This window comes from Haemaphysalis longicornis, unplaced genomic scaffold (assembly GCF_048455015.1).
Source record: "Haemaphysalis longicornis isolate Haplotype H1 unplaced genomic scaffold, Haemaphysalis longicornis Haplotype H1 scaffold_8, whole genome shotgun sequence".
Classification (NCBI taxonomy): Eukaryota; Metazoa; Arthropoda; class Arachnida; order Ixodida; family Ixodidae; genus Haemaphysalis; species Haemaphysalis longicornis.
Genome location: NW_027526445.1, coordinates 89,668,977 through 89,696,140, shown reverse-complemented (window position 1 = coordinate 89,696,140; position 27,164 = coordinate 89,668,977).

Genomic DNA, 27,164 nt, shown 5'->3' with positions numbered 1-27,164 from the left:
CTATAACCCTTATTCATAATATAGCATGCCAAGAGCTCCAAAATCGCGGCCTCGTGGGCTGTGCTCCTTAAGGCACACTTGAAGCAACGATCTTCTGCCCACCACTGCTCTTCGTGCATAGTACATGCCTCATCAATATGGGAACCCGGGTTAATGGCGTACACCTCATGACAAATCAATTGGCTTCCCCTGTAACCGCATCGGTCATATTTTTCGCAACTGTCCACGCCACGGACCACCATGTCCCGGTTATGGCCTTTATAACTACGACTGCCCAACGGAGAAACGACCTTCTTTTTCCTCGCCAAGATGAGGACAATATCGATCTCCGGCCGTCCGTCGAACATGCTATTGGCCACGCCAGTCGTTAACCGTCCTCTCGCAGTCGCCTCTCGGTATGTGCCGAGCACCTCCGTTTCTCTTCTCCGCCCTACCCTGGATGTCCCATTACGGAAAAATAGACGATGCACCGCTCACAGTTAACGCTGCATTGACGACCCTGCACGAAAATCTTCTTTTGACTGTTCCACTCCATCGCAACCTTCTATATATACGCGACGCATCATAATCCACAGAGACAAGGAGATTCCCACCAAACACATCATCTTGACGTTTGACCGCGCAGTCCTCCACAACATATCAATGCAGGCTTTATCCTATGCTCCATCCATCCGTACATTACCAATCCGCACCGCTGCTTTAGGTGCCAGCGGTTCCGGCACGGAATCAACTCCTGTCTTGGCCGTCTTACCTGCGCAAAGTGCGCCTAGCATGATCACCCATCTGACAATTGACCGTCACCAACCCTCACCTGCTCCAACTGCCAGGGAACCCACGCTGCCTACTCTCGAAAATGCGAGAATTTTAACCAGTAGAATTAGATCATAAGTGTGACGGTCACTTAAAACATCTCCTTCCTGGAGGCGCGAAAGGAGTTCGCCTCTTTCCCACTGGGGAGGTACTCCGAGGAAGCTCGTCGTGGGGCGGAGAGGCGTCTGTTTTCCACGGGGACCCAGTTCAGCGAGTCTTACTTTGTCCCCCCTTTTAAATCCCGTCTTGGTTGTTTCAGGCAGCCGAACCCGTCACCACACCGCTTGCTGAGGCAGCAGCGGTTGTAATGCCAACCACATCCGTCGGCACCGGTGCCGCTTCCGCCTCTTCCTCGCCGTCCTCCAGTGCGTTGGAGGGTGCCGAGGAGATGGACACCGGGGGCCCCTTATCGGCTCCCACCACCACCGCCCCGCCCGTGCTAGCTCAGGCGTCCCCAACGTCTTCAGCTGTGGCGGGTCTAATGAAGGGCCCACGAAGGGGGGCCAAGTCCGGTGGGCCCAGTCCGTTGGGAACCCAAAGAACATCTGACGACGAGATGGACGTCGGGCCGTTCTTGCCTGAAACGTAGCGCAAGGAGCGGCCTCCGACTTCCAAGCGCAAAGAAAGCACAAAAAGCGCCCTCCGAGACTACAAGCCCCGAATCACACATAAACACACACACACACAGACTCCAGTAGCTTCTGAACCTCCATAGTGGGAACCAAAAACATCATCCAATATAACTGCAGAGGCCTCTTTAAAATCTTGACGACGTTTATGAGATGCTGCATGCCAATCAGCCAAGTATCACGTGTCCCCAAGAAGCTCACCTCAATTCCAAAGAAATAAATTTCTTGAATAGTTATATTGTAGACAGGAAGGACAGGGATGGCAGCACACACTCCTCGGTTGGTGTGGCCATGATCGCCGAGCAATCCTTAGGATGCCACCCTATCACCTTGAACACTGTCCTTAGGGTGTAGCAATTCGCACTATAATAATTATTAGGTTGATAATGGTATGCTCTATTTACATTCCTCCCAATTTCGCACTTTGGAGCTCCGAATTCGAGGCTCTGGTTCACCACCTCCCCGAACCATACAGCCTAACAGGCGACCTTAACTCACACAATTCTCTTGGGGGCTCTTCTCGCACGGATGCTCGACGTCGCCTAATCCAGAAATCCTTACATCTTCAGGAGCATGCGTCTTCAACAAAACTAAGCGCACATACGTTAATAGAAGACAAAACATATACTCGTATATTGACTTCGCTATTGGTTCCGCAGTTCCTTTTCCTTGTCTTGAGTCGGGCATCGGCACGGACCCATATGGCAGTGAACACTTCCCCACTTCACTAACGTATATAGGTACAGGCCTAAGCAGTCAATCTACGCATAGCATGTACAATGAAGCAAAGACAAACTCCAATACACTCACAGATATATCTCAACTACATTAATCATCCATAACACACCTACACGTTGAACAGGCAACGCAACTACTCACGGTACGCATCCTCGATGCCACCGACGAGTCCATTCCCGACGCCTCTGGTGCCTTTCGCAACCAGAGGAGGCCGTGGTGGAATGAGGACTGAGGCGGGTGCAAGCGCCCCAGTTCAAGGCGTGGGGTATCCTTCGTCGGTACCCCACATAGGAAAACCTTCTTTCGTTCAAAAGACCAAAGGCGATGGGAAAACGTGAACGCAATGAGGCAAAGCGATAAACTTGTCGTTCTTTCTTGACATCTATAAACTCATACAATGATACACACCAGGTATCAACACGTATACGAAAACTGAAAAGACATCAGACATACAGCCTTCCCCTGATTAGTCCAACACGGGACACACTGGAAGACCAGGCTAACACACTCGCCCAACACATTCAACACGTGTCCAGCTTAGCACAGTGCACAAGCATCTTTATGAAACACAATCAGCTAAAAAGCAGTCTTGACTTGATAGCGACAAGTCAACTTCCTCTTATAACTGTGAGTTTTCCCTTCACCCGCAACGGCTGCTCTGAGCATCTGTAAACCCTCAGCTCCAGGCGCAGGAAACATCACATATACAATGATACCACACCTACACTCAGACACATTTCTAACACTCCTGCACCTATATAATAGGATATGGCTTTCGAAGCACATTCCAAAAAAATTGATGGAAGAATTTGATGAAGAATTTGATGAAATTTGATGATGTAGCTTTCCTGAAAGAGGAGAAGGACCCTTTCTTCCCCGCTAGCTATCGACCCATTGTCCTGACCTGCTGCCTGTGCAATCTGCTCGAGAAGATGATAAACCGGGGGCTCGTGTACTTTCTAGAATACATTGGTCTTCCCGAGAGCTGCCAGGCAGGCTTCAGGGTGGGGCGATCTACTTACGATCAATTTGTTGCCCTGGAATCTTACAGAAAACACGCATTATTCATAACTTGTTCTGCTGCACTGAATTTTTTGATATTGAAAAAGCTTATGATAGAGCCTGGTGGTACAGCATCCTCAGTGACCGTAGGTCCTGTAGTGTGTCGGGTAACGTGTTGAACACCTTTTCTAGTTACATATCAAAGATGACATTTCGTGTTAAGGTTGGGTCATCCGTGTCCGGGATACACGTGCAGGAAAATGGTTTGCCCCAAGGTGGAGTTCTATCCTGTACATTGTTTATAGTTAAGATGAACTCTCTCCGAAAGGCACTGCGACCGACCATTTCTTGTTCTATTTATGCAGATGATGTGCAAGTATCATTTAGGTCCTGCAACCTGTCACTTTGGGAAAGTCAAGTACAGCTCGGAGTTAGTAATCTTGCTGGCTGGGTGGAAGTTAACAGGTTTAAATTAAATCTGGACAAAAGACTTATGTTGAGTTCTCCCGCAAGCGCGGGGTTAATGCGAACCCTGAGATTACTTCTAACCGTGCATTTAGTCCTATGAAAAGGAAGCACACGTTTTTAGGTGTGATGTTTGATGAAAAGCTTACGTTCATCCCAGACATCAAAGCACCTATACATAATTCCTCAAAACACTAAACATTCTCGAGGTCATCTCCAACCAATCATATGAAGCAGAGAAATAACTGCTTCTCCGGGCTTTTACAGCCTCAATACTGTCTAGGTTAGACTACCACAGTGTCGTGGATGGGTCGGCATCAAAAACAACCCTAAAGATTCTTGATCCAGTACTCCACTTGGGCCTTGGCATTGCATCGGGTGTGATCCGAACTAGTCTGGCCACGAGTCTATATGTTGAATGCAACAAATGGTCCCTTGAGGACCAGCGAACGTACATGGTCTTTATCTATGTTTTTATAATTTCATCGCTGAATAACAATGCTTTGAAACCTGTTTTTGATGATACACCCGCATCTCTACTGTTTGTGAATTGGCCATGCGTTTCTTTGCTGTTCTCACTTAGAGTGAGACAGGAGGCTTTGGGTTTGAACATCTCCTTTTTAAACATATACACATCTTCTTGTACTGACGTTTTACCATCTGGCAGCTTCAACCTTTATCTTGTGACTTGTCCTACATGGAAATTGATAAAACCAGGGTGCCACAAACTGCTATTTTGCAGAACGTCTTGTCCCTAAGTTAAAGTGATGCAGATTGACGCATCCCAAACTGCAACCATGGTGTCTCGCGCTGCTCATGAGCCAAACATTGATGAATGGAGGATCATGAGCACATAAACTACAATTTACTCAGCCGAAGCATATGTCATCTTAGTCATTGCACAACACATTCTTGAACACGAAATCTCGAAGTCCATCATGTATACAGATTCCTTGAGCGTTTTGCGCGCGTTGGCATCACAGAAGCCATGGAAAAACCGAATTGTCAGTATGCTTTACAAAAATATATTGAATATATATGCCCAAAAACTTGTTGTGGTGTTGTGCTGGGTTCCAGACCACGCTGGAATCGCTCGCAATGAGGTTGGTGATGAGGGAACTGCTCCAGCCGCATTCAGGAACACAGTAGACATAACATTACCACACAGAGACCTTAAGCCACCAATTCGACAACACCTTGGTAAAAAATAGCAAGTACAATAAAATTAACAGACATACAACCAAATACATGTAATAAAGCAACACTTGGGATGATACACAACTGACACACACAAAAGACACCGAAGTGACCTTAGCAAGGTCGGGGATAGGACACACACATGTAAGACACTCACACCTGCTCACTGGATATCCAAGACCCACGTGCAGCGGGTGTGGAGAGGGCCTATCCGTAATTTATATACCTATACAATGCAATGCACTAGAAACAAGACGACCCGAACCCTTTGCACAACTATACAGACAGCACATTCCACTACACACATCGTACTTTTTAGAGGACGACCAGGCAATCACCCGCAAGTGTACTTTTAGGTTTCTTAGTTATTTAAAATTTTTACACCTCATTTTTTCTTACCAAGCATGTTAAAACCCTGGCCCTTTACACCAGTAATCTTCATTGCCTTTTATGTCATTATACGTTTATTTTAGTTAGATATTTCCCACCTAATGTAACTTTTTGCCCTTAGTCGGCCTTGCGCCAAAAAACCCCAGAAATCATCATCAAGTGTACATGAGGGAAATTAAGGTAACAGAAATTAAGGACTTAAGGTAGCACAGGGAAAGTTTACGTCAAGGCTGTTGGGGTGAAGAAATGACAATTAGAATGCTGGTGGACCAAAAGCAGGGAAGGGAACATTGCCTAAGACATTAAAGGGACACTGAAGTGAATTTGTCAAGCTCCCGTTTTTGCTTGCACTGCGTAGACTGGCTCAAATTAGCACACTTTTCATCGTTTATTCGGTTGACAAATCGGTAATTATTTTACAAAGCGCGAAAGAAGAAAAACTACCATGCGCGGTTTGCGGCGGCCGCACCAACTAAAGCTGTGACGTTAGGAGGAGCCGCACCGTGATTGGACGATGTCCAAGGTGAGCAACCAAACAAGTTTCGGTTTCGGTTTCAGTTCTGTAAAACACAACCGTTGGCGTTGTTGGATGGGCATTCTCAATAACTCAGTAATCATCGTACCGCGCTTCTGCCATGTTGTCAGCTGTAAAAATGCATAAAGATAAGCCTCCTAGGACGGATTGGAATCGTAGCATTGAATAGCCGAAACCTACGCAGTGCATGAACGCCCTCCGCGTACCCGCAGACGCCCAAATGTCATGCGCTTTTCCCCCATATTTGGAGCTTTCCTCCCTCATGCCTGTATCATAAAAAGCGTGTTCGCACCAGGCCAAGGGTCTGTTCATTCTGGCCTGTGCCCACTGCCTGCAAGCAGTCGGTGCTTATGGCAACAGCACGCCAACGAGAACTCGCTAGCGCGCCAGTGCCAGCCTGCGCGCGTTTTGTGAACTAGTTCGTGGAGCCATGAATGTTGCGGACCACAAAAAGGTGAGCTCAATATAGAAAACATCAGCGGAAAACGAAAAAGTTAACTTACAAAAAAAAGCACATACCCGCGGGGATTCGAACTAGTGACTTGCAAAATACTTGCGGTGGCAGACCTATAGCAACCCAGACCGCTCGGCCACGAAGCGGGCTCGGCTGGCACTGGTAATATAGGGTATATATTGTATAACCAGTTTACACTTTTCTTTAGTTTTGACATTTCAAGCAGCTTAGGTGACTATTTGTTGTATTGCGCTCGTGCAGTAAGCGTCGCCCAAGTTTCCACAATAGCTCACGTCTAGCAATTGCATTTCGTAGACGTAAAAGCATTCGCAGATGTGTAGTCGTGCTGCTGACCGCTGTGCTTGTTCGCCCAGCGCAAAAAAGTGCTTCCCGCACCCTAGTTTTACGCTGTACGGTAAAAATATCAGTTGATTTTATTTCCTTAGTACCTATATTGACTTCGCGGACTCTTCTCCCGCCTTCAAGAGGCCTTATATTTTCCTACTGGCATACCAGTCAGCGAAGCGTCGCATGTGCGCTTGTGCAGCGCTTGTGTGAAGTGACCTTGACTTGGAGCTAGATACAGTGTACAAACTAACAAGTAAAGAAAGGCAAATTCTACCGTTCACAAACGTGTCCTGGCTTCGTTTCAACTGAGCGAACGAATTGCGACGACCCGTCGGCGGCCGGCGGACGAAACGCTGGGCCGACTGACTCTGTCTGAAGGCCGCGGAGCCGTGCAGTAGCGCGGCCAATTGCCAGCTTATCCCCTCCTGACGTCACACGAAAACGCCGCAGAAAATGGGCGAGCGTAAAGAGAGGAGGACAGCATTTTCGAATTAATTTTTCTACTAAATAAAATCGCGTAAACGCGCGCAGGGTGGTCGAAACATGGCCTGGGGACTCCGGACTACAATTTGCGCAAGTAATCCCGCAATGTTTACATATCACTTCAGTGTCCCTTTAACCACCTGTAAGAGAAAAAAAATTGTTTTGTGCGTAATAAGGTTTTGTGCCTTCCCTAAGCAGTGCTAGAATTAAACCATTAGTATAAAACAAAGGTATATTAGTCTTTTTTGGTAAAATGACATGTCATCACCCCGCTAGAAAATAGAAACCAATAGCAATCATCATAATACCAGTTATATTTTAACACGTGCTCTGCTAACGCGGAAAGGAGACACGCCTGTAAGCAGGCCTTACTTGAGGTATTTCATGTTCAAGGTAGTGGGCTATTCTAGCGAGAGAATTCAGATTTCAACAACAGCAAAAAATGTAAGCTGGAGAACGTATATCCTAAATAGTTTCAGGACCCTTGGTTGTTGCTGCAAGTAGTTCAACGGAACACATCAGGGATTGGCGGGAAAATAGCTCATGAGTCCTCACAATATCTGTGTTCCTTATTGTATGGCATAATTGCTTATTGTTGTATTTATATTGCACAGAGTGTACAGCCATCAAGCTATATGTTTAATGCACCAGAATTGTAATTAGTTTTTACAGTCACTGTAGACTGCAGAACGTTTTTCTGCCTTCGCTAAAAATTTAACCCCCGAGCCTGTTCACGAAACGTTTCTAGTGGTGATTCAGTTGAAACCAAAATAAACTGGAACGAAAAGAATTCATCTTAACCTGAACCGTACGAAACTTGTATCTTTTTGGTTCCACACATTGTAAACTAGTAAAGCAAGGTGTGCGCATACGCATACGCTTATTGTGCTTACTCTCGTTCATAATCGAAAGCCGGCTTAACTGCAACAATACCCTATCTGCGCTAGTGTACCCTTTACCGGGGGCGAATTTATTTCTCTTGGTATTTTTCTTTTTGCTAACACTACTGAACCTACCTCAACCTTCACCAGCTCCGTTGTTAATCACTTATGCCAATATCTAAAAAATTTTAAGGGTGTGCAGAAGTGGCGTAGAGGTAGAGCACGCGTCTCGCGTGCAGAAGGAACGCGGCTTCAATCCCGGTGCCAGACAATTCCTACCGCATTAAATATTTTGCGTATTCATGGAATTGCAGAATGACACTTGGGGTGCCGCGCGACCCGGCTGACCATTGCCGGCAACAAATTCCCTCACCAGAGCAGGATTGTCCACCCTTGTGCATTAACGGCTACAACCTCCAATGAATACGACAATTAACCCACGGCCCTCAGTCTCCAGTTGCTGCCAAGCAACTGACCACGGTGGCGGCCAGACCTGTAACGCAGCTCAGTGTGCTAAGAGGCCCTATAACCGGAAAGGCCGCCATTGGAATCTGAACCTGGCAACGCTTAACACGAGGACCTTATCTAGCGAAGCGACTCCAAAGGTGTTGTTCGAGGAATTAACGGGCAATAAATGGGATGTCATAGGACTCAGTGAGGTTAGGAGAACAGGTGCCCTTACCGTGTTCAAAAATGGACACATCCTATGTTACCGTGGTCTAGTTGACAAAAGAGAACTGGTAGTGGGATTTCTAGTCTATAAAAGCATAGCTGACAACATAGAGGAACCCTACAGCAATAACGAAAGGGCAGCAGGACTTGTAATTACGCTCAATAAGAGGTGCACGGCTACCCGCCCACATCTAGCCACGACGACCAACTAGCGGAACGCCTTTATGAATATGTGGCATCGGCAATGGCTAATGTAAAAACACCGTATACCGTAGAAATGCGAGACCTCAATGCTAAGAAGAATCAGGCCGGAGACAAGGCGGTTGGTTACTATGGTCTTGGCTGTAGGAATAGCAGGGGAGACGCAATAGTCTAATCCGCAGAACGAAATAACATAACCATCACCAATACCTTCCTCTCCAAATAGCAGAGCCGGAAGTGGACGTGGAGGAGCAAGAATTGGGAGCATGAAAATGAAATAGACCTCATATTATGCGGTAACCCTGGTGTCATGAAGGATGTGGAAGGGCTCGGAAGGGTAAGCTGTAGTGACCGCCTTATGGTAAGATCTCGAATTAGGCTAGATTGGAGGTGGGACCGCAACAAGCTAGTACGAAAGAAGCCGACTAAAAAGCTAACAGTGAGAAGTAAAGTAAAACAATTCAGGGTCACGCTGCAGAACTGATACTTAGTTCTAACCAAAGAAGCAGAGGCTACGACATGCGAAGGCAGCGACGATATCCCACTTATTATCACGCGGTGCGCAGTGGAAGTCGGGGGCCAGATGGCCAGACAGGATACTGGGAATCCTTCCCAGAAGATGGAAGATCTAATTTGGATACGGCAAACCATGACAATCTCCACCCCAGCTGACAGAATAGAACTAGTGGAGCTTTCGAAGTTACTCAATAAGCGTAAGACAGCTGACTTATGGAAGAATAACATGGACAGGATCTAATACGCTGTAAACAACGGAGGTAGCCTAAAACCAGTGAAGAGGCGTCTTGTAGTGGGGAAAAAATCAGATCTACGCACTTAAAGACAAGCAAGGCAATCTAATCACAAATAGGGATAAAATAGTCACAATAGCCGAGGAGGTCTATAGAGATATGCACAGTAGCCGCGATATCCAGGATGACGTGGAACGATAGATTAGTTCAGAGGAGATAGACATCCCACCAGTTAAGACAGAAGACGTAAGGAAAGTTTTCAAAGAAATGAAAGGGGCAAAGTACCTGGTGACGATCAGATAACAGCAGACCTCTTGAAGGATAGCGGATAAATTGTACTAGAAAAACAGGCAAATCTGTGTACGCAATGCCTAATGACCGCAAGTGTACCGGAATCTTGGAACGACGCGAACATCATCCAAATCCACGAGAAAGGGGACATAAAGCACTTGAAAACTTACAGGCCGATCAGCTTACTGTCACTTGTCTACAACGTACTTACCAAGGTAATCGCTAACAGAATTTGTGCAACCTTTCATTTCAGTCAACCTAAGAACAAGCCGGGTTCCATAAAGGCGATTCAACAATAGACCACATAACACGATGAATCAGGTGTTAGAGAAATGCGCTGAGTATACTGAACCCCTATGTATAGCCTTCATAGATAATGAGAAAGCATTTAACTCCGTCGAAACCTCGGCAATCACTCAGCCATTACGGAACCAGGGTGTAGATGAGCCATATGTAATAATACTAGAGGGTATTTACAATGGGTCTACAGCAAACACCATCCTCCATAAGGATATCAGTAAAATACCTATAAGAAAGGGCGTCAGACAAGGAGACATCTCCCCAATTTTATTTTGAGCAAGTTTACAAGAAGTATTCAGATAACTGGATTGAGAACAGGTGAGAGTAAGGGCTAATGGAGAATACAACAGTAACCTCAGATTTGCTGAAGTAACTCGGGAAAGGAATTGCAAAGCATGCATTCCGCACTGGACAAACAAAGTAGAACCATGGGCCTGAAAATTACTATGCAGAAAAACAAAGTAATGGTCAATAACCTCGGGACAGCAGAGTGGTTTGACATACGTGACGAGGCAGTGGAAGTGGTCAGCGAATATATCTCCTTAGGCCAAGTTGTGACCCCGGCTCCTCAGCTTGAGGCAGAGAGAATTGGAAGACTAAGAATTGTGTGGAGTGCACACGGCAGGCATTCTCAGATAATGAATGGCAGCCCACTATTCTGACTGCAGAAGGGACTGTATGAGAGCTCAGTCCTACTAGTACTCACCTACGGGAAGAAACTTGGAGGCTCACAATTAGGGTTTCTGAACGTCGACTCAGCGAGCAATGGAACGGAAGATGTAGGGGTAACATTAAGGGACAAGAACAGAGGGAGTGGGTGAGGCAACAAACGCGTGGTAAACACATATAAGTGGATATTATTAAGAAGAAATTGACGTGGGCAGGGCATGTAATGCCAACTAAAGATAACCGTTGGTCATTAAGGGTAACAGAGTGGATCCCTGGAGAAGGCGAGCGCTGCAGGGGGCGGCAGAAATTTAGAAGGCAGGTGAGATCAAGAAGTTTGCGTGGACACATTGGCCGCGTTAGCACAGCACCGGGATAATTGGAGAATAATGGGAGACGCCTTTGCCCTGCAAAGGGGCGTGGATAAGCTGGTGATGATGATGATATTATTTTAAAGATGCTGAAGTACGAGTGGTCCCTCCACATGTAGAAAATGTTCAGTCCACCCGTGTAAACGAGCATAAAATACCAACAAGGTTGGAGGTGTTTTACACACTTTTTCTTCGTTTGCTCTCTTCAATACCATTTTTCTTCTTTTGCACCAACCTAATTTGTATGTTTACACCCCTGCGGGAAAAGGGGTGATGAAATAATCAACACCCTTCTTAGTGGGGGTTCACTTGGTGTGGAATACGTGTTCAGCATTGTAATAAAATTTTACTACATATTGAGTGTAATCACTACGCCACGATTGAAACGTTTTTGCAAATCCTAATACTGACTTGTGCATGCGCACAATAAAAGGCGTATGCCAAAATTAGCGCTAAACGATTTGATTCTGAGATAAACGCACCGACTCTAATGGACGAGTGTACTTTGCTGGCTAAAAATCAGAAAAAAAACATGTATTTTTATAGATGTAATTGCTATCCGCACGCGTTCCGTCAGTTTAGTAGCTCAATTTCATTGTGGTTCAAGTGTCGGTTGCGCGTAACGAGTATGTCTGTATATAATGCTGAGCTCTAATCTGATTCACAGTGTGTGCAAAGCACACCTTCAACCTTATTTTATGCGGCTAAGCTACCTAATATCATCGTTGAGCCAAAACTCCTGTAAAAGTGCGCCATGGGACAAAATGCTTACACCATTTTCACCCAAAAAGGGTGTAAACATTTTCGTGTGTACTATGGCAACCCATGGAGTACCAACTATTGATTATCGCTCATTAACGTCGGCAAGACGTAGAAAAAAGACAAATTCTACGTAACGCATATTGAGAAAAACCTTTATTCATACATTGAACATTTATTTACGCAACAATATAAGTCTTTTCTAATATTGGTAAACGTGTTTGTTCCCCGAAAACAAGCTGCCATTAAAACCCTCAAACACATGGGATACAATGTAATCAATCGTAAACAATGGCGAGCGCTTCCGTGGTTTGTTGAACGCACAAAATTTTAAAACTAAGAACAGGGCCGTATGTGCGGTGAAATTTATGATGTAAAAAAGGGCTACGCTAAAAAACCGAAAAATTAGGTTTGCTTACCCATTCTATGAATTTATAACACAATTGAAGAATGTAACTATTAAAAAGAAACGTTAAAATTCGGTATGGTACGATGCGCGCAATCACTGTATAATGTGTTGGTATAAAACCAAGATATCAGGGTAGCCCAATAATTGATATGGTTAATCGTTATTGACGGGGCACTAGCCATTCTTTAAATTCACTGAAATTTTCTCCTGTGTGTTTTTACAACCCTACACCAGAAATTTCCGCTCAAATCTTACAATATTGATTAGCGCATTGTCGCGCTGGCTTAATCTAGCTGTACTAGTTAAAGACCGAATTGATGAGTCTAAGTGTGGTAATTTTGAATTGTGAGAAAATAATACTACAAAATAAAAAGTACCAGATTTAATCTCGAACACTAAGTTAAATATTTTGTGCATTTCTTGCAAAACTACGAAAAGGCGGTAAAACCTATCTATAACGTTTGTATACAACCTAAAAAGAAAAAAAAACATGCCAACGATTACATTGTCGATAAGATTGTTGCGCACTCTAGGCGCCTCGTTCGACAGGACGCGGAATCATAGAGGCTTGATAAGATAGGTGATAACATAAAAGCTCACTTCCTTTGGATACATACCGCATTTCCTCGGAAGAGCATAATTTGTGCTTCTGGTCTAGTTCCCGCTAATTCATTCTATTTCTGTAAAGTACTTAGTCTGCATTTGTTGTCGGCTTATAAAGGCTTATGATCACATGTGATAGCACAATTTTAAGGTTTATTTTATAATATTGCTTTACAAAAACTTTGTGTATAGGATAGACTATGAAATTGGATGATAAAGGAATAAACAAAACATGCGTATCGGAAAAACCTGACAGACCCTGCAGAGCTCGCATACCAGCCTATTATTATGACCAACGTACAGAAAAGTGCACGTTGGGCATGTATGATCGATGCGGAGAAGGTGCAAATAACTTTCGTACTTGGAAAGAGTGCCACGAAGTATGTCACGGTAAGTTTAAATTCATTTCGTACATGATAACACCCCCCAAAATACCTGGTCTCATTCCAATTATTCAAAAACCTAACTTCGAACATAGATCCTCCATAATGTATGCTACATATGTAAAAATGTTAAGTTTTGAAACTGATGGTTTGAATGTTTGGTGCAACAACTGATAAATGTTTGCCAAAAACAACAACCTAAACCCCTGGTAGTGTTAACATGATAGAATGCGTTACACTACGGCTTTGCTAAATGGAAACGTGCGGTGTTTACAATCTTAAGAGGACCATTCCCAAAGCACGCGGTGCAAATTGTAGTTACCTTGAAAGTACAAAGGAGTATAAAATATCGCCTGGGCCGCCAGCAAAATTAATTGTATAGTCGGTTGTGCCACGGCGCTCTGCGGCGGCGTTGCATTCTCCTGTGCCTTTGCGTATTGTCATTCTTTCGTTGCGTGATTCATTGTGGTGTACTTCTGGTCTTTTCAATGTGTGAAGTCGGGCACTAAGTGTTCAAAATCTGCTACACTACACCCGTCGTTTTGGCCGTTTGTTGCACAAGTTTAGCGTGTGGATGAAGTATTTCGACCGCATGTGTACAATATTTACCTGCATTTAAAAAAATGCGAGCCTACACTTAGGGCGATCTTTTCATGTGCGCATTAGGTTTTTTAGATGTCCATCGGGTAGGGATTTAGTACTTATTACCACAATATTTCTTATCGCGGCAAACAACGAAACGGACAAATTCATAGCTGACCGTTTTTCGAAAGGTACAAAACTACCAGGGTTTCTAAATTAGAACAAAAAAAATGAAACAAAACCCTTAGTTACCTCGGGTTGGTACGTAACCTTTTTTTTCGTTAGTGAACCAATGTTTCTTTGCAATGAACACTTCCGCTGTTGACAACTTTATGGTATCTTTTTATTTTTTTTCACCCCACCACTCAATTCAGGTTAGTGCGAACAACGCAACACCCTCATTTTTTGCGCCCAATGGATGAGCAATTCTGGAGTTTCGTGTTCACCGGAAACAGCCCACACAAGCATTTACACCGCCATTTATCCAGTTCTTCCCTTCAAACACACCACCTTGGTTGTATGGACTCTAAACAGCAGAGTCAAAGTCTTTAAATGTACAAAACAATGTACAAAACACAAAAACCCACCAATACAACAATAAATCTTACGTTCAAATTGACACATGGACAGGGAGGAAGCAGGCACCGGTGTTTAATGACAACTGAAATTTTCATAAGCTAGTAACGCACATACATACCTGCCTTGGCCCAAGTAGTATCGGGTACGGGGCTGCCCTGGATGCGCATATTTTCTAAGATAAAAAGACTGTTTCCGATACCGTAGAGCGTATTTGTGTACCAGGTGACACCATCCTTTTAAAATACTGGGGGAGCGAATCTAAAACACCGCGTACACCGTATCCGAAAGTTCGAATCCATATACATTTTGCTGTTTACTTGATCGTGGTAGCTAAACAGCCTATCACTTTGGTAGAAGTGTAGTCTACAAACAAAATCAGCACTGTGCCGAGCCATGTTTGTGTACGATGTCTTTGAAATAAGAGCGAAGGCGCCTTATAAGGCAATGAGCAGTCTGTCCCACACGCACCAAGCGAGCGGACATTCCGTTTTTGGAAATACTGGTGGTGTCGTCACTCCTTGTTCGTGGTTTATTGGGGGCATATTTTTAAATTATGAAGGTTAACAACTAGGTTGTCTCTCTATTTTTCACCAAATTGAACGCTTACCAAATTGAACGCTTAATTTCCATGGATTGGTGGCTCGAGTGGTGACGTGACAGATGCGTACCTGGCCTCCAGTGCAGTCTCTAAATTTCAGTTTTGTTCATTACACATTTTGTTCTGCAATCATATTTTTTTTTAGTTCTGCATGTCATTGTACTGCAATGAGAGTGCTATCAATAGAACAAGCACATGTAAACCTAGAGTAAAGCGGCCCAAAAAGAGACGATAATATTGTCCCAGCAAAAACGTTCCTGCCACAATTTGCGGTTGTAATTATTATTAAACGAGCGATTACGTGCAAGACAGTATAAGAGCCAAGTTCATGTGTTTTAAGCTAAACTGGTATCACGTATCTTCTCAAGTGCCTCATTCATTAACGCTACTGTATATTGTGGTGTCTTTTTAAAACAAAGTGGAGCAAATGAATACTAATAATTTTGTACTACGGATTCCTGGGTGGGCCACTTGCTACATAACTCCGCTCTAAAAAGCGTGAAAAAATATGCCTACAGAAGAGGGCAATAGCACAATCTTGGTAAACAGCTGATATTATACAATTATAGAAAAACAAAAATTTGCAAATACCACAAAATACACAATCAAATAGTAAAAAATGGCTCCAATTCAATAAAGTGATATATAATGGTAAACAATTGACTGAGTGTTGCCTCGGCGGCAAGTAACACCTAAGAATACAGTTCAACACTGTAAACAATCGCACACACGTTAGGGAACAGGACACTTCACTGCCAGCTTGGGTAATTCCTGAAATGTGACAGCGGTGACACTGCTGCGGCGTTCTATAGACTTAAGCTGTGTTGGTGCCTCATTAAGCCTTTCGTTCCTCAGGGCAGCCTGTGCGTGTACACAAGCGGGAGAGTTACAAGCATGCAAACAGGCCTTTGTTGTGTTCGCCGAATATGCCATGAACCAAACAAAAGCCTCCCACTCTAGTTCATTTCGGTCTCGAGAGTGGCCGTTCAGGAGAAGTCCGTGACACGGTCCGAAACGTCAGAGTGCTCGGCCGCGGGGATGTGCACGTAGTTTTGTTTGCGGCCGCCGTTTTTGTCTTGCCCCGTTTGTTGAACAGATTCCTGGTTTGACAAAAATTTAAAGAAGGGGGCTGAATGCACGGTATCCTCTAAACAACTACGGCCGGTTTGTCTATCGTCGCCCTGTCTTTTGGGGAGTGGAGAACATGGGCTTTATTTCTCGGAGACTTGTGAATAATCAGCACCCCCTTCATTTTGTACCCGTGCCTATGTCACTTTCGTAAGGCACCGACAACCGTTTGGGATATTCGTGGGTCGATGTTTTCGGGGATCTTGTTTCTGTTATTTTCTCTGCACGGTGGAATACGTAATAATCTTTTTTTCTGTAGCCATTTATTTTAGGTTCCCTGATACTTCGCTCCCCTCCTTTCTACAAGATCTGTCCGATTGCTGGACGTGGTGCATTATCTTTCTAAAGATGTTGAGACAGCATATTGAAAGGCCTGCTTTTTTGCGAGTAATGTTCTCTACGATACGTACAATCTCGTGTTAGCTCAAAGACGTTATGATGTCTTGTTTGAGAGGCGCCGGTAGGTGAGCTCACGCAATTTAGTTCTCTCTTTTGAAGAGAACAGCTCCTGGGGTGTTCGCCGTTCATTCCTCGTGCATTTCGGTGCTCCTTTGTGCTCAGCTACAATTATTATTGTCACACAGTGAATATTACACAAAAAGAACCGGACAGTATCAATAAGTGTCCAATATTTTTTAAGCATTTTCTTTGTCTTTGATATTGTGACCTCCGTACTTCAAGCTTGCGTTCAGAAAACCGTTAGCACTCGCTGCAGAACCACGCAATGCACATAAATTAATGGCTTTATTCATTCCGTTACTGCCCCTATGCTCACTTGAGTGAACGCTGGCGTGGGTGGATCATATTGGGTTGTAAAAAATATATATAATTCTCCATTCACTATGTAAATTTTACTGCCAAATATGTGATATCAGATGCGTACAAGAAATATTGTTCTCCCAATGGCAGGTCCTAGGCCCCCAAATTTTAAATCTGAAACCTTCGGGGGTTAACCACAAACAATTTATAGATCTTTTTCTTGGAATTTGTGCTAACAACACTGTTTCGCTTCCCATTTCACACCCAAGTTGACTACCTACGAAAGGACAGGCAAACGAAGATTCATTCGAGTCAGCTTGGCAAATCATTACTTTACCCTCGGAAAAATAACGCCCACCTTGTATAATTTATGCCACACAATCATTTACATTGAAGTCCAATAAACGAAAGCAAGCTGTCCTAAAGCCTCAGAGATTGTCTCTGCTGATATGCGAAACATGAAACCGCACCACAGGCGTTCTTACTGCATCTGACAAGTGTTTTAAAAATGTGGGTAAATAGGTCCCGAATTCAGGTCAATACAATGACGTTGTTTTGGCGAAGCATACCGGCGTCAATTGTGCGATTTGTTTGATGACCACATTTTGTTGTTGAAGATGGAATGTAATATGTCTGCAAAGCACACACAAATGCACACATGTATATATTCGCTAGTCTTCGTTGCGGCCGCGTCGGGATTTCCGGTGGAAAGAACTCCTGGTCTGCTTCTATTGTGCAATTCGTGGGCATATCTCCCGGTCTTGACGACGTTCCAGAAAAAGTAGCACCGAGGCTAGGAGCCCTGGAACCGCGATGTTCGCACAACTGCATCGTCCTAATGGTCTGCAACACCTCCGGAGCCTCCCTCAACCACTTTTCCTTTAATCGAAGGTGAAGTTTCTACAAGCATAATTCAGCACTGGAGCTAGTATATTCCTGATGCATAGTGATTGTGTGCCAGATAATGAAACATAAAGACGCCCTGCTCTTGCCCTTTTTATGTAGTGCAATTCGAACTCGCACATAGCTGGCCACTAATCGGATATAATTGTCAGCATATTGAGTTTGCGGTTTTATCAGTGTGCTCATGAATGACTTTTTCGATAGGAATTTTTTATCTTCTGTGGTCGTCTCCTGTCTCCAACCAGCCTTTATTACTTCCAACAAAGAGCCTTCCCTTGTATCAAAGCCAAGACAGAAGCTGGTAACATTGCGCACTGAATATGTTTTGCCACCCGGTTGTGAAAAAATTGTCTTGGTGTCCTCGAGCAGCATTTTTGAAGGCGATGTGGTAGCGTCTCCATCAAGCCGCTTGCTTTTCATATTATTTGCTGTGTTCACATGTACGGTCCCCTTTTCCCAAGGATCGGTAGCTGTGGCTTCTCGAAACTCCCCCACAGAGCAATTTATATTACGTAAAGGCATGGCCATCGCTTCAGCGGTTCATCAAGAACCTGTTTGTGTCCACCCGAGCACAGTAGCCTTTTCTCGTACGCGTGCGTTACCTGCTTAGGCTGCTATGTCCAAAATAATTGCAACTACGATCCCCGACCTCACGCTGAAGCGAGCGCCACCGCAGCTCGCAGTAGGGGAGAACGTTGAGTCCTTTCACAGTGCGTTGGACTACTCCTAAACGGATGGCTGTGGCTGCCCACCGAATTACGATGGATGTCTCAGCGATTCCACGCCGTCGATATACCGCGTTTCTCCTCATGAAAGAAAAGTTATTGAAGAATTCACCAGTTAAACACTAATCCTCGACGTTGCCCGCTCATCGTCCAGCTCATGGGCATCGCCGGTGGTGTTAGTGGTGAAGAAGGAAGGGTCAGCTCACTTTTTGTCGAGTACCGTGCACATAATAAGATCACTTGGAAATTAGGAAAGTTGTTTATTTGATGCCTTGCATCTACGATGCTTTGGATAGTCTCCGAAGATCGGAGTGCATCGCGAGTTTACAATTATGCCCTGTGTATGGGGAGATTTTTATGCAGGATGATAACAAAGGAAAGACAGCATTTGCCACACCAGACGTTCTGTACACACTCAACGTGATGGGCTCTGGGATGTGTAATGTGCCTGCGACGTTTTACCGAATGATTGACACCGTTGGTATTGATCTTCCTTGTCTAGGTAGACACCGTGCTTCGCAGAAAACATGCCTCTACAATCTGGGAGACATTATTGTTTTCCACTACGTTGGACAAACACTAAGTGTTGAATTGTCTTTCAAGCATGCGACTGAAGAAAAACACAAAGAAATGCACTTTTGCATGAAAGTCCAATAAAGTGTTTGGACACTTCGTTAGCAAAAAGGAATAAAACCCGAACCAGAGAAGGTTTCGGCCGTTTTAAATTTCCCCCATCCACAACCGCAGACAACTTTCCCAGCTTTCTTAGACTCGGATCATACTTCGGCCTATTCAAACACAATTTAGCAACAGCTTTCGGCACCTCTAGTTTACCTTCTCTGCAACGGCATTTCTTTTGTTTGATAGAAGTTTGCGAACGGGCTTGTAGGTTCTTGAAGACGCCCTATCATCGAGCCCCGTGCACTTTCAATTAAATGACAGTGCTCTAAAGCCCCTGCGCAAGTACGACAGTGGGCATAGCAATGATGTCGTCTTGCTGCAACTGGATGCTCAACAGAAGGAGCGAGTGGTGACACTCGCCCGTCGTTCGCTTATGGCGGTAGCGCAGATCTACAGCGGAACGGATCACGAGTGCCCCACCGTTTTAGGCGGTTTAAACGCTCGGCACTTATGTATACGCCGGCATTTGACAGTCGGTACGAACCACCATGCGTTGTGCTATCGTCGTGGTCAGTCTAGAACTTTCCCAGACGCTTTGACGGTTCTGTTATTGTTCTTCAGCAATACAGTTTTACTGTTACTCACCAGTCCTGCAAGAAGAATGTCGATGCGGACAACCTTTAATGTTCCCCATTGTCCAAATCGGCGGACTCTACCTCCGCATTGGTCAGGCGTCTGCTTTCTATCGGAAACATACATCACGTCATGGTTGAATACCGATTCAACCTACTGGCCTTGCAACGTTATAACAGTTATAGTCCTCGAATAATACAGAAGATTCATGGCTCTGCACAACCCCACAACAGCCGCTTACACGGACAGGTAAAAATCGTTCAGCTTGTGAGTGCAGTCCTCCGCCGTCCCGACCATCATCCTGCAGTCAGTATATGATTCAATGGCTGTTTTCTGCAGCTCACAGCAGTCATCTTGAAGGATTTCCACGATGACGCCTTCGCTGGACACCGTGGTTTGCACGACACGGATGGCCAAATCAGTAGTTGTCTTTTGGCCCGTCATGCGGGCAAGTGTGGGAAAATACAATTCATCGTGGGACAAATGCCAGCACAGGAAACGCACTACACATTCCCCAGCTGGTCCGCTGCAGAACGCTCCTTGTCCACCTTCGCATTTTGATGCAGTGGGCATTGACTCTATCGGCCACTTGCTCGCATAACCGAAGGCTAATACTGGACTTTGTGCCGGTCGAACATTTGCCCGGTGCACACAAAAATCACCTCTGGGAACTGGTTGCACTGAATTGAAATTTTGTGCTTCATAACCTAGCGCAATAGTGCACCTCACACGACTTTGAGTAACCATAGCCGGGACTTCCCACACCCAAATTCTGACTGATGTTTTTCGAGAAGAAAATACTGGGCAATAAGCAATTACTGGTTACCAATCTGCAAACCAACGGCATCACCGAACAATTTCCTAGAAGTCTCGGTGACATGCTATCCGTGTTTATTAAGCCACACCACACCGTTTGGGACCTAATTTTTCTGTTTATAACAACCGCTTCTAATACGGATTAAGAGGGGACCACAGGGTACACAATTTTTCTTAGTTTTTGGACACTCCCCCGTCCATAATTGACACAGCTTTTTTTTTCAATATCGGGCTCGTTTGATACTTGATATGTTTCTCCGATATGTTTGATCTGATATGTTTGTCTCCCGCGGAACTACTGTGATTGCTGGATCGTCTTTGCACTGAAGCCGAACAGCGAGAACAAAAAAGCCAGTGAGATTCCACTCACCGCTCCATTCACTTCCGTCAGGGGGATGTATTACTTTGGACGCAACTCCGCTAACCTGATATATGCGAGTTTTGGCATCGGAGCAATGGTCGTACAGTCGCGTGCGATTTGAAGGTAATCGCGCGAGCTTCGACCGATAAAGGCGATAACACCCCTGCGCGGCCTATTTCGGAGCTACTGGGACCTAGTTTATGCATTCTCCTCTCTATCGGTCGCTGTTCCATCTAGCAGTGATCACTCCCGCGGCTAGTAAACCACCCTTTCCGCTTTGTGGTGATCTTGTGTGGTTGCAATCACGTGTGCGTTTTTTTTCTTGGTTATCGTGAGCACCGATAGCACCCATTGTTATAAATATCCAGTATTTCCCTAGAATGCGTCTCTGCGCACCTTTTCGAGTACTGCTGTAAAATACAACGAGTGCGACGTCGTCGCTCCGTGCGTGATAAAAAATGAGGAAGGGGTTATTGATTTTTCTGCTGGAGTGATGGCGGCTGCAATAAACAGCGACCGAGGGAGAGAAAAATGCGTAAACCAGGAACCAGGGAGAGTAACACAAGCCGCGTGGGGGCGTTATCGTCGTGGTCGGTCGACGTTCGCGTGATTACCTTCAAATCGCACGCGACTGTACATCGTCGTGGAGCAGAAATCTCCCATGATATATCCGGTGTCTGCAGCAGCTGGCCCCACAGGACTACCGGAGGCGAGAAACGGAAATCGTGCACGTTTTCCGGTTGAACCGTTACCTCCAGTGTACGTCGTAACTCAAGACGACCGAGCGAAAGCTCCTAATAGAGGGGGTGAGAGTGTGAGTGCGTGTGTCATCATTACTGAGCAATTGTTGCACCGTACGACACCTGTATGCTCTGGAGAATCTTTGTCCTTCGGTGCAGGAAATCTCTCGACTGCACATACCAATTTCATCATCTGTACATGATCATCATCACGGGAGATTGTTTTATTGAAATTCTGAGCAGCTACTTCAACCAAGGACTCTGAAACTGGTGCCGACTTCTACGGGGTCTTCCGTCTCCTTACTATTTGCATATATATATATATATATATATATATATATATATATATATATATATATATATAAATGTACATACATACATGTCTGTATATATCGAGCCCAGACGTTCGTCCGTGGCCGGGGCGATGATTATGTACAGGTGATAATGGCGATAGGTGCATAGATATTTTGTTATTTTGCGTTCGGTCATAATGTCTGGCAATAACGTTTCTATGGTCCCATGTTTCCCGTTGAGTTAAAGGCACCCTCCTGGCCGGGAATGGTTACGGCTGTAGACGTTGAAAGGGTTTTAAGCAGGATACGTCAACTATCTGTGTTCCACGACGCCTATGATTGGTTGAAGTGTCCACTGGGGTCACACAATAGTTTACAGGAGATGTCTGTCGGATGACTACGTAATGACCAATGTAACAGTGTAAGAACGTTTCACAAATTCAAGGTGTGCGTACCGGCGTCCACAGGAGCGCCTCGTCTTTTTCTAAGAGTTGGACGGAGCGATTGGTCGCATCATACCGCGCCTTACGTTTTTCCTGACGAGATTCCGTGCGGTCTCTGGCCATGCGTCGGCATTGCGCTATGCGCAAAGCAAACTGTTCGTTAAACGGCGAAAAAACAAGAACAGGACCAGTGAAAAAAATGTGTCTATGGCAAAAGAGGGCTGACGGCCAAAAACAAGAAAGAAGTGTGATTAGCCGGTTTCGCGCTGGACTGCGGAGTTACCGTATTTACCCGATTCTAACGCGCCCCCGATTCTAACGCGCGCCCGATTTTCTTGGCAAAAAAAACCGAAAAAACTTGCACCTCCGATTGTAACGCGCACGGGACTTTCTGACCCAGACAAACGAATGCCAGAGAAACGGGCGATTTATTTCCCGAAGTAATCTCACTCATCTCACTCCTCGTCGCTCTCCACTGACCACAACATCTCGGCCTCGGTGCCTTCAAGCGCGTTCGCAATGCCACACTTCTGAACGAACGTTCAACCATGGTCTATGGGATCGTGGCCCACACCTCGCACGCCCATCCCGAGATCTTCTCCAGAGGTGCACGCTTCAGCCGACCGCTCGTTTTGAACGCGTGGGAGCCGCTGCTGCCATTGCTGTTGATTGATTGTGGGATTTAACGCGCCGACGCAACGCAGGCGATGAGGCGCGTTGTAGTGGAGGGCTCCGGATTAATTTTGACCTCCTTGGGATCTTTATCGTGCGCCGAAATCTCGTACACACGGGCGTTTTTGCTTTTCGCCTTCATCAGAAAAGCGGCCGCCGCGGCCGGGAATCGAACCCGCGACCTTGTGCTCAGCAGCGCAACGCCTTAGCCACTGAGCCACCGTGGCGGGCTTGCCATTGCTGTTATCAAGCGCGCAAGTGAAATGATTTGACGATTTGTCTGAACTCCGATAGAAAACCCTAGGCGCCTAGGCTGGCTGCGTCCGAAAAATCATTGCTAAAAGCTTTGGCGCCATCTCGAGATGGCGATGGTGATGGGTGGGACGATATTTCCGCTGTTTCGGTTTTGTATCCGATTCTAACGCGCATGCCATTTTTCGGCCTATTTTTTTCGGAAAAAAAGTGCGCGTTAGAATCGGGTAAATACGGTATATGCGAAAGTGACGTATGGTAAAATGACGTTCCAATTGCTGCGGTCGTGGTTGATGTACATGGAGATCACATCGAACAGAGTGTGATGTAAGCGTTCGGTGATGCCACTTGTTTGTGGATGGTAGCTGGAAAAGTTTTGGGGACAGTATTAGGGGCTCGAAGAACTTTCAGCGAGTATGTGCGAAAGAAATGTTCTGCCACGGCCGCTCAACAGAACGCGAGGTGGTCCATGCCGCAGGATGATATTGTCACGAAGCCAGGGACGACGCAGTTGTTTTGGAAAAAGAAACAAGTTTATTGGAGCGAACTTGTGCTCCCCTAAAAACAGCGGTCAACAAAGTGACGTGCGTCGGCGAACTCGCAGAATCGAATGCTCCGGCGTCTGCTCTGCCGGCTTTTTATCTTTCGGCGCGCGTGGTTCTCGAACCATCGATTCGCATCGAGAACATTTTCGATCCAAGAAGATTATTCCGGGCTGTTCACGTTAGATCGGGATGCTCTCCCTATCAGAACAGATAACACATGCGGCACAGAAAGAAAGAATGGAACACGCGCTTCCCTTGGCACAGAGATAACACAGACCGGCGCAGCCGGGCGGTAAAAGCAAAACACAAATAAACAAACCTAATGCGGTACGGTGCGCGGTACGGTGACTGTCGGGTTGGTCGAGCTCCATCTTCGGTTATAATTCGATGCTTCGCTAGGGGTGTCTGACGTAATTTTGAGTTTGCCGAAAAACACTCGCTGTAGCGACGGAGCAAATCCAGTAATCTGTCCCGGTTTTCTTGTGGCAGCGCCGGGTTCATGTGGAAAGGTTGCGGCGGCTTGGAAGCATCTGCGCGTGCGCATTCAAAGTTAGCGACAGCGATCACTTGACTTTCTTCTTGCGTTTCTTTGAGGAACGCAATTGCAGCGCCCTTGTTTCGATGCTGGTACACCTCGGTAAAATTGGTGACCAAAACATGAGATTTGCATTGCTTAAAGCACACAGTGCCTCTTGCGACAGAGACACCGCGGTTGAGAAGCAACCTTTGGTCACCCTCTACGATAGCATCGATGTTTGGAGCAGCATCCTCACAGTAGACGGCGATCATCAAGCTTGCGCGGGGTGGCAGGGTGACGTGATCGTCGGCGATCCTTACAGCAGCACGGTGATCGGGGTTCAGTGGTGGCGTCATAGATTGATCAGAGGAAAAAGTTATCGACTTGGTCTGGAGATCAATTATTGCACCGTTGCCTGTCAAAAAGTCCATTCCGAGTATTACGTCGCGAGAGCAGTTAGGTAAAATTACGAACGCAGCAGGGTACGTGATGCCGTCTATGGTGACGCGGGATGTGCACGTTCCACTTGGCGTTACGAGATGGCCTCCTGCTGTGCGTATAGGCGGACCGTCCCATCTTGTCGTAACTTTCTTCAGCTTAGACGCGAATGACCCGCTCATCACCGAGTAGTCGGCTCCCTTCTCGATGAGGGCGACTACGTCAAAGCCATCGATGGACAACTGGACGTCGGACGCTGCCTTCCTCGAGTTGCGGGTGCGTCGGGGCGTCGCATCTCGGCTTGTGCGTGTTGACGGGCGGGTACAGTGCGTCGTCGTTGTCGTCGTCTCAGCGGCAGGTTTGGTCATGTCAAGTACGCGTCGCGCCGTGTGGTTGTCGTCGTGTTCAGGAGTCACGTCAGGTTTAGGTCGGGTCATCGGGATGAGGGCATATCGTAAGTCACCGTCTTCGGCGAATCGTTTCGTCGTTGGAGGGTTTTCGGTTTTCCGCCGTTGTGCAACTTCATCTCCAGAAGTTGCCGCCTTCAGTTTCCCCCGTGTGGGCTAGGGGACCTTCCACGTGCGAAGTTAGCACTGCTCCGGCGGTCCAGCGACTGGTATGGGTAGGGCGACGGCAATCGGTTGAAGCTGGCTGGGCCTCGGTTAGTGTTGGACAGGTATTCGTCGATCTCAGTAGGGCGCTGGCCGGGTCGGGGGCGTGGTGCGTCGACGGAGAAACCACGAAGTCCGAGTCTCTTGTATGGGCAGCGACGGTAGACGCGGTCGGCCTCTCCGCAGTGGTAACACAGAGGACGATTATCCAGTGTTCGCCTTACGTCAGTCTTCCTCGGCGTCTGGTTTCGTACAGCAGGGGGTCGGGCGGGCGACAGTGGGCGGCGGTAGGGCGGGGCCTTTTGACGACGTGTTGGAACAGGGCGGTGTCGACGAACAGCCCCGGAGTAGGTCATAGCCTCTGGCTCGCGGGGTGCTTCGGACGGCATAGAAGTTCCAAAAGCCTGCTGTACTTCTTCCCGGATCACGTCCGTCAGGGAAGCGACGTGAGGGTGCGGCGTCGATGTCGGGAAAAGTTTCCGCAGCTACTCCCTCACCACTGCACGGATGGTGTCGCGTAGTGAGTCGGAGTTGATAGCGCCGGCACCAATAGTCTCCGAAACCAGTGAATTGATTGGGCGGTCGTACTGCCTCATTCAGATTTCGAGCGTCTTCTCCATCGCGGTGGCCTCAGACGCGAATTCGGAAACGGTCTTGGGGGGGTTGCGAACAAGGCACGCGAAGAGCTCTTACTTCACACCTCGCATCAGAAACCGTAGTTTCTTTTCTTCCGCCATTTCTGGGTCCGCACGGCGAAAAAGTCGCTTCATCTCATCGACGAAGATAATGACCCCTTCGTTGGGGTGCTGCGTTCGAGTTTCCAGCAAAAGCGCTGCGCGTTCTTTTCTGACCACTGTAGTAAAGATCTTCAGGAACTCGCTTTTGAACTGAGCCCAGTTTGTCAAGGAGCTCTCGTGGTTCTTGAACCAAGTGCGAGCCGAATCTTCCAAGTAAAAGAAAACATGCCGGAACTTTTCTGCATCGTCCCACCTGTTGAATTTCCGGACGCGCTCCAGTTTCTCCAACCATTCTTCTGGATCTTCTGCGGGGGCTCCTCGGAACGATGGCGGATCCCGTGGCTGCTGCAGAACGACGGGACGATCGGCTTGGTTCACCATGGTGCTGGTTGCGACGTCTTTCTTCTTCGCTTTCTCCGGTAGCAGACCCAACTCGGGTGGTAAATCTTGCCGGCGGAGGCTGGCTCTTGGTGGACTGGCTTGGCGGCTTTCAAAGGTTGTAGTGGGCATGAAGGGTGCTACCCCGCACCTACCAGATGTCACGAAGCCAGGGACAACGCAGTTGTTTCGGAAAAAGAAAGAAGTTAATTGGAGCGAACTTGTGCTCCCCTAACAACTCAAAAGAATACCGAGGCGGCGAAACAGCGGTCAACAAAGTGACGTGCATCGGTGAACTCGCAGAATCGAATGCCCCGGCGTCTGCTCTGCCGGCTTTGTATCTTTCGGCGCGCGTGCTTCTCAAACCGTCGATTCGCATCGAGAACCTTTTCTATCCAAGAAGATTATTCCGGGCTGTTCATGTTAGATCGGGATGCTCTCCCTATCAGAACAGATAACACATGCGGCACAGAACGAAAGAATGGAACACGCGCTTC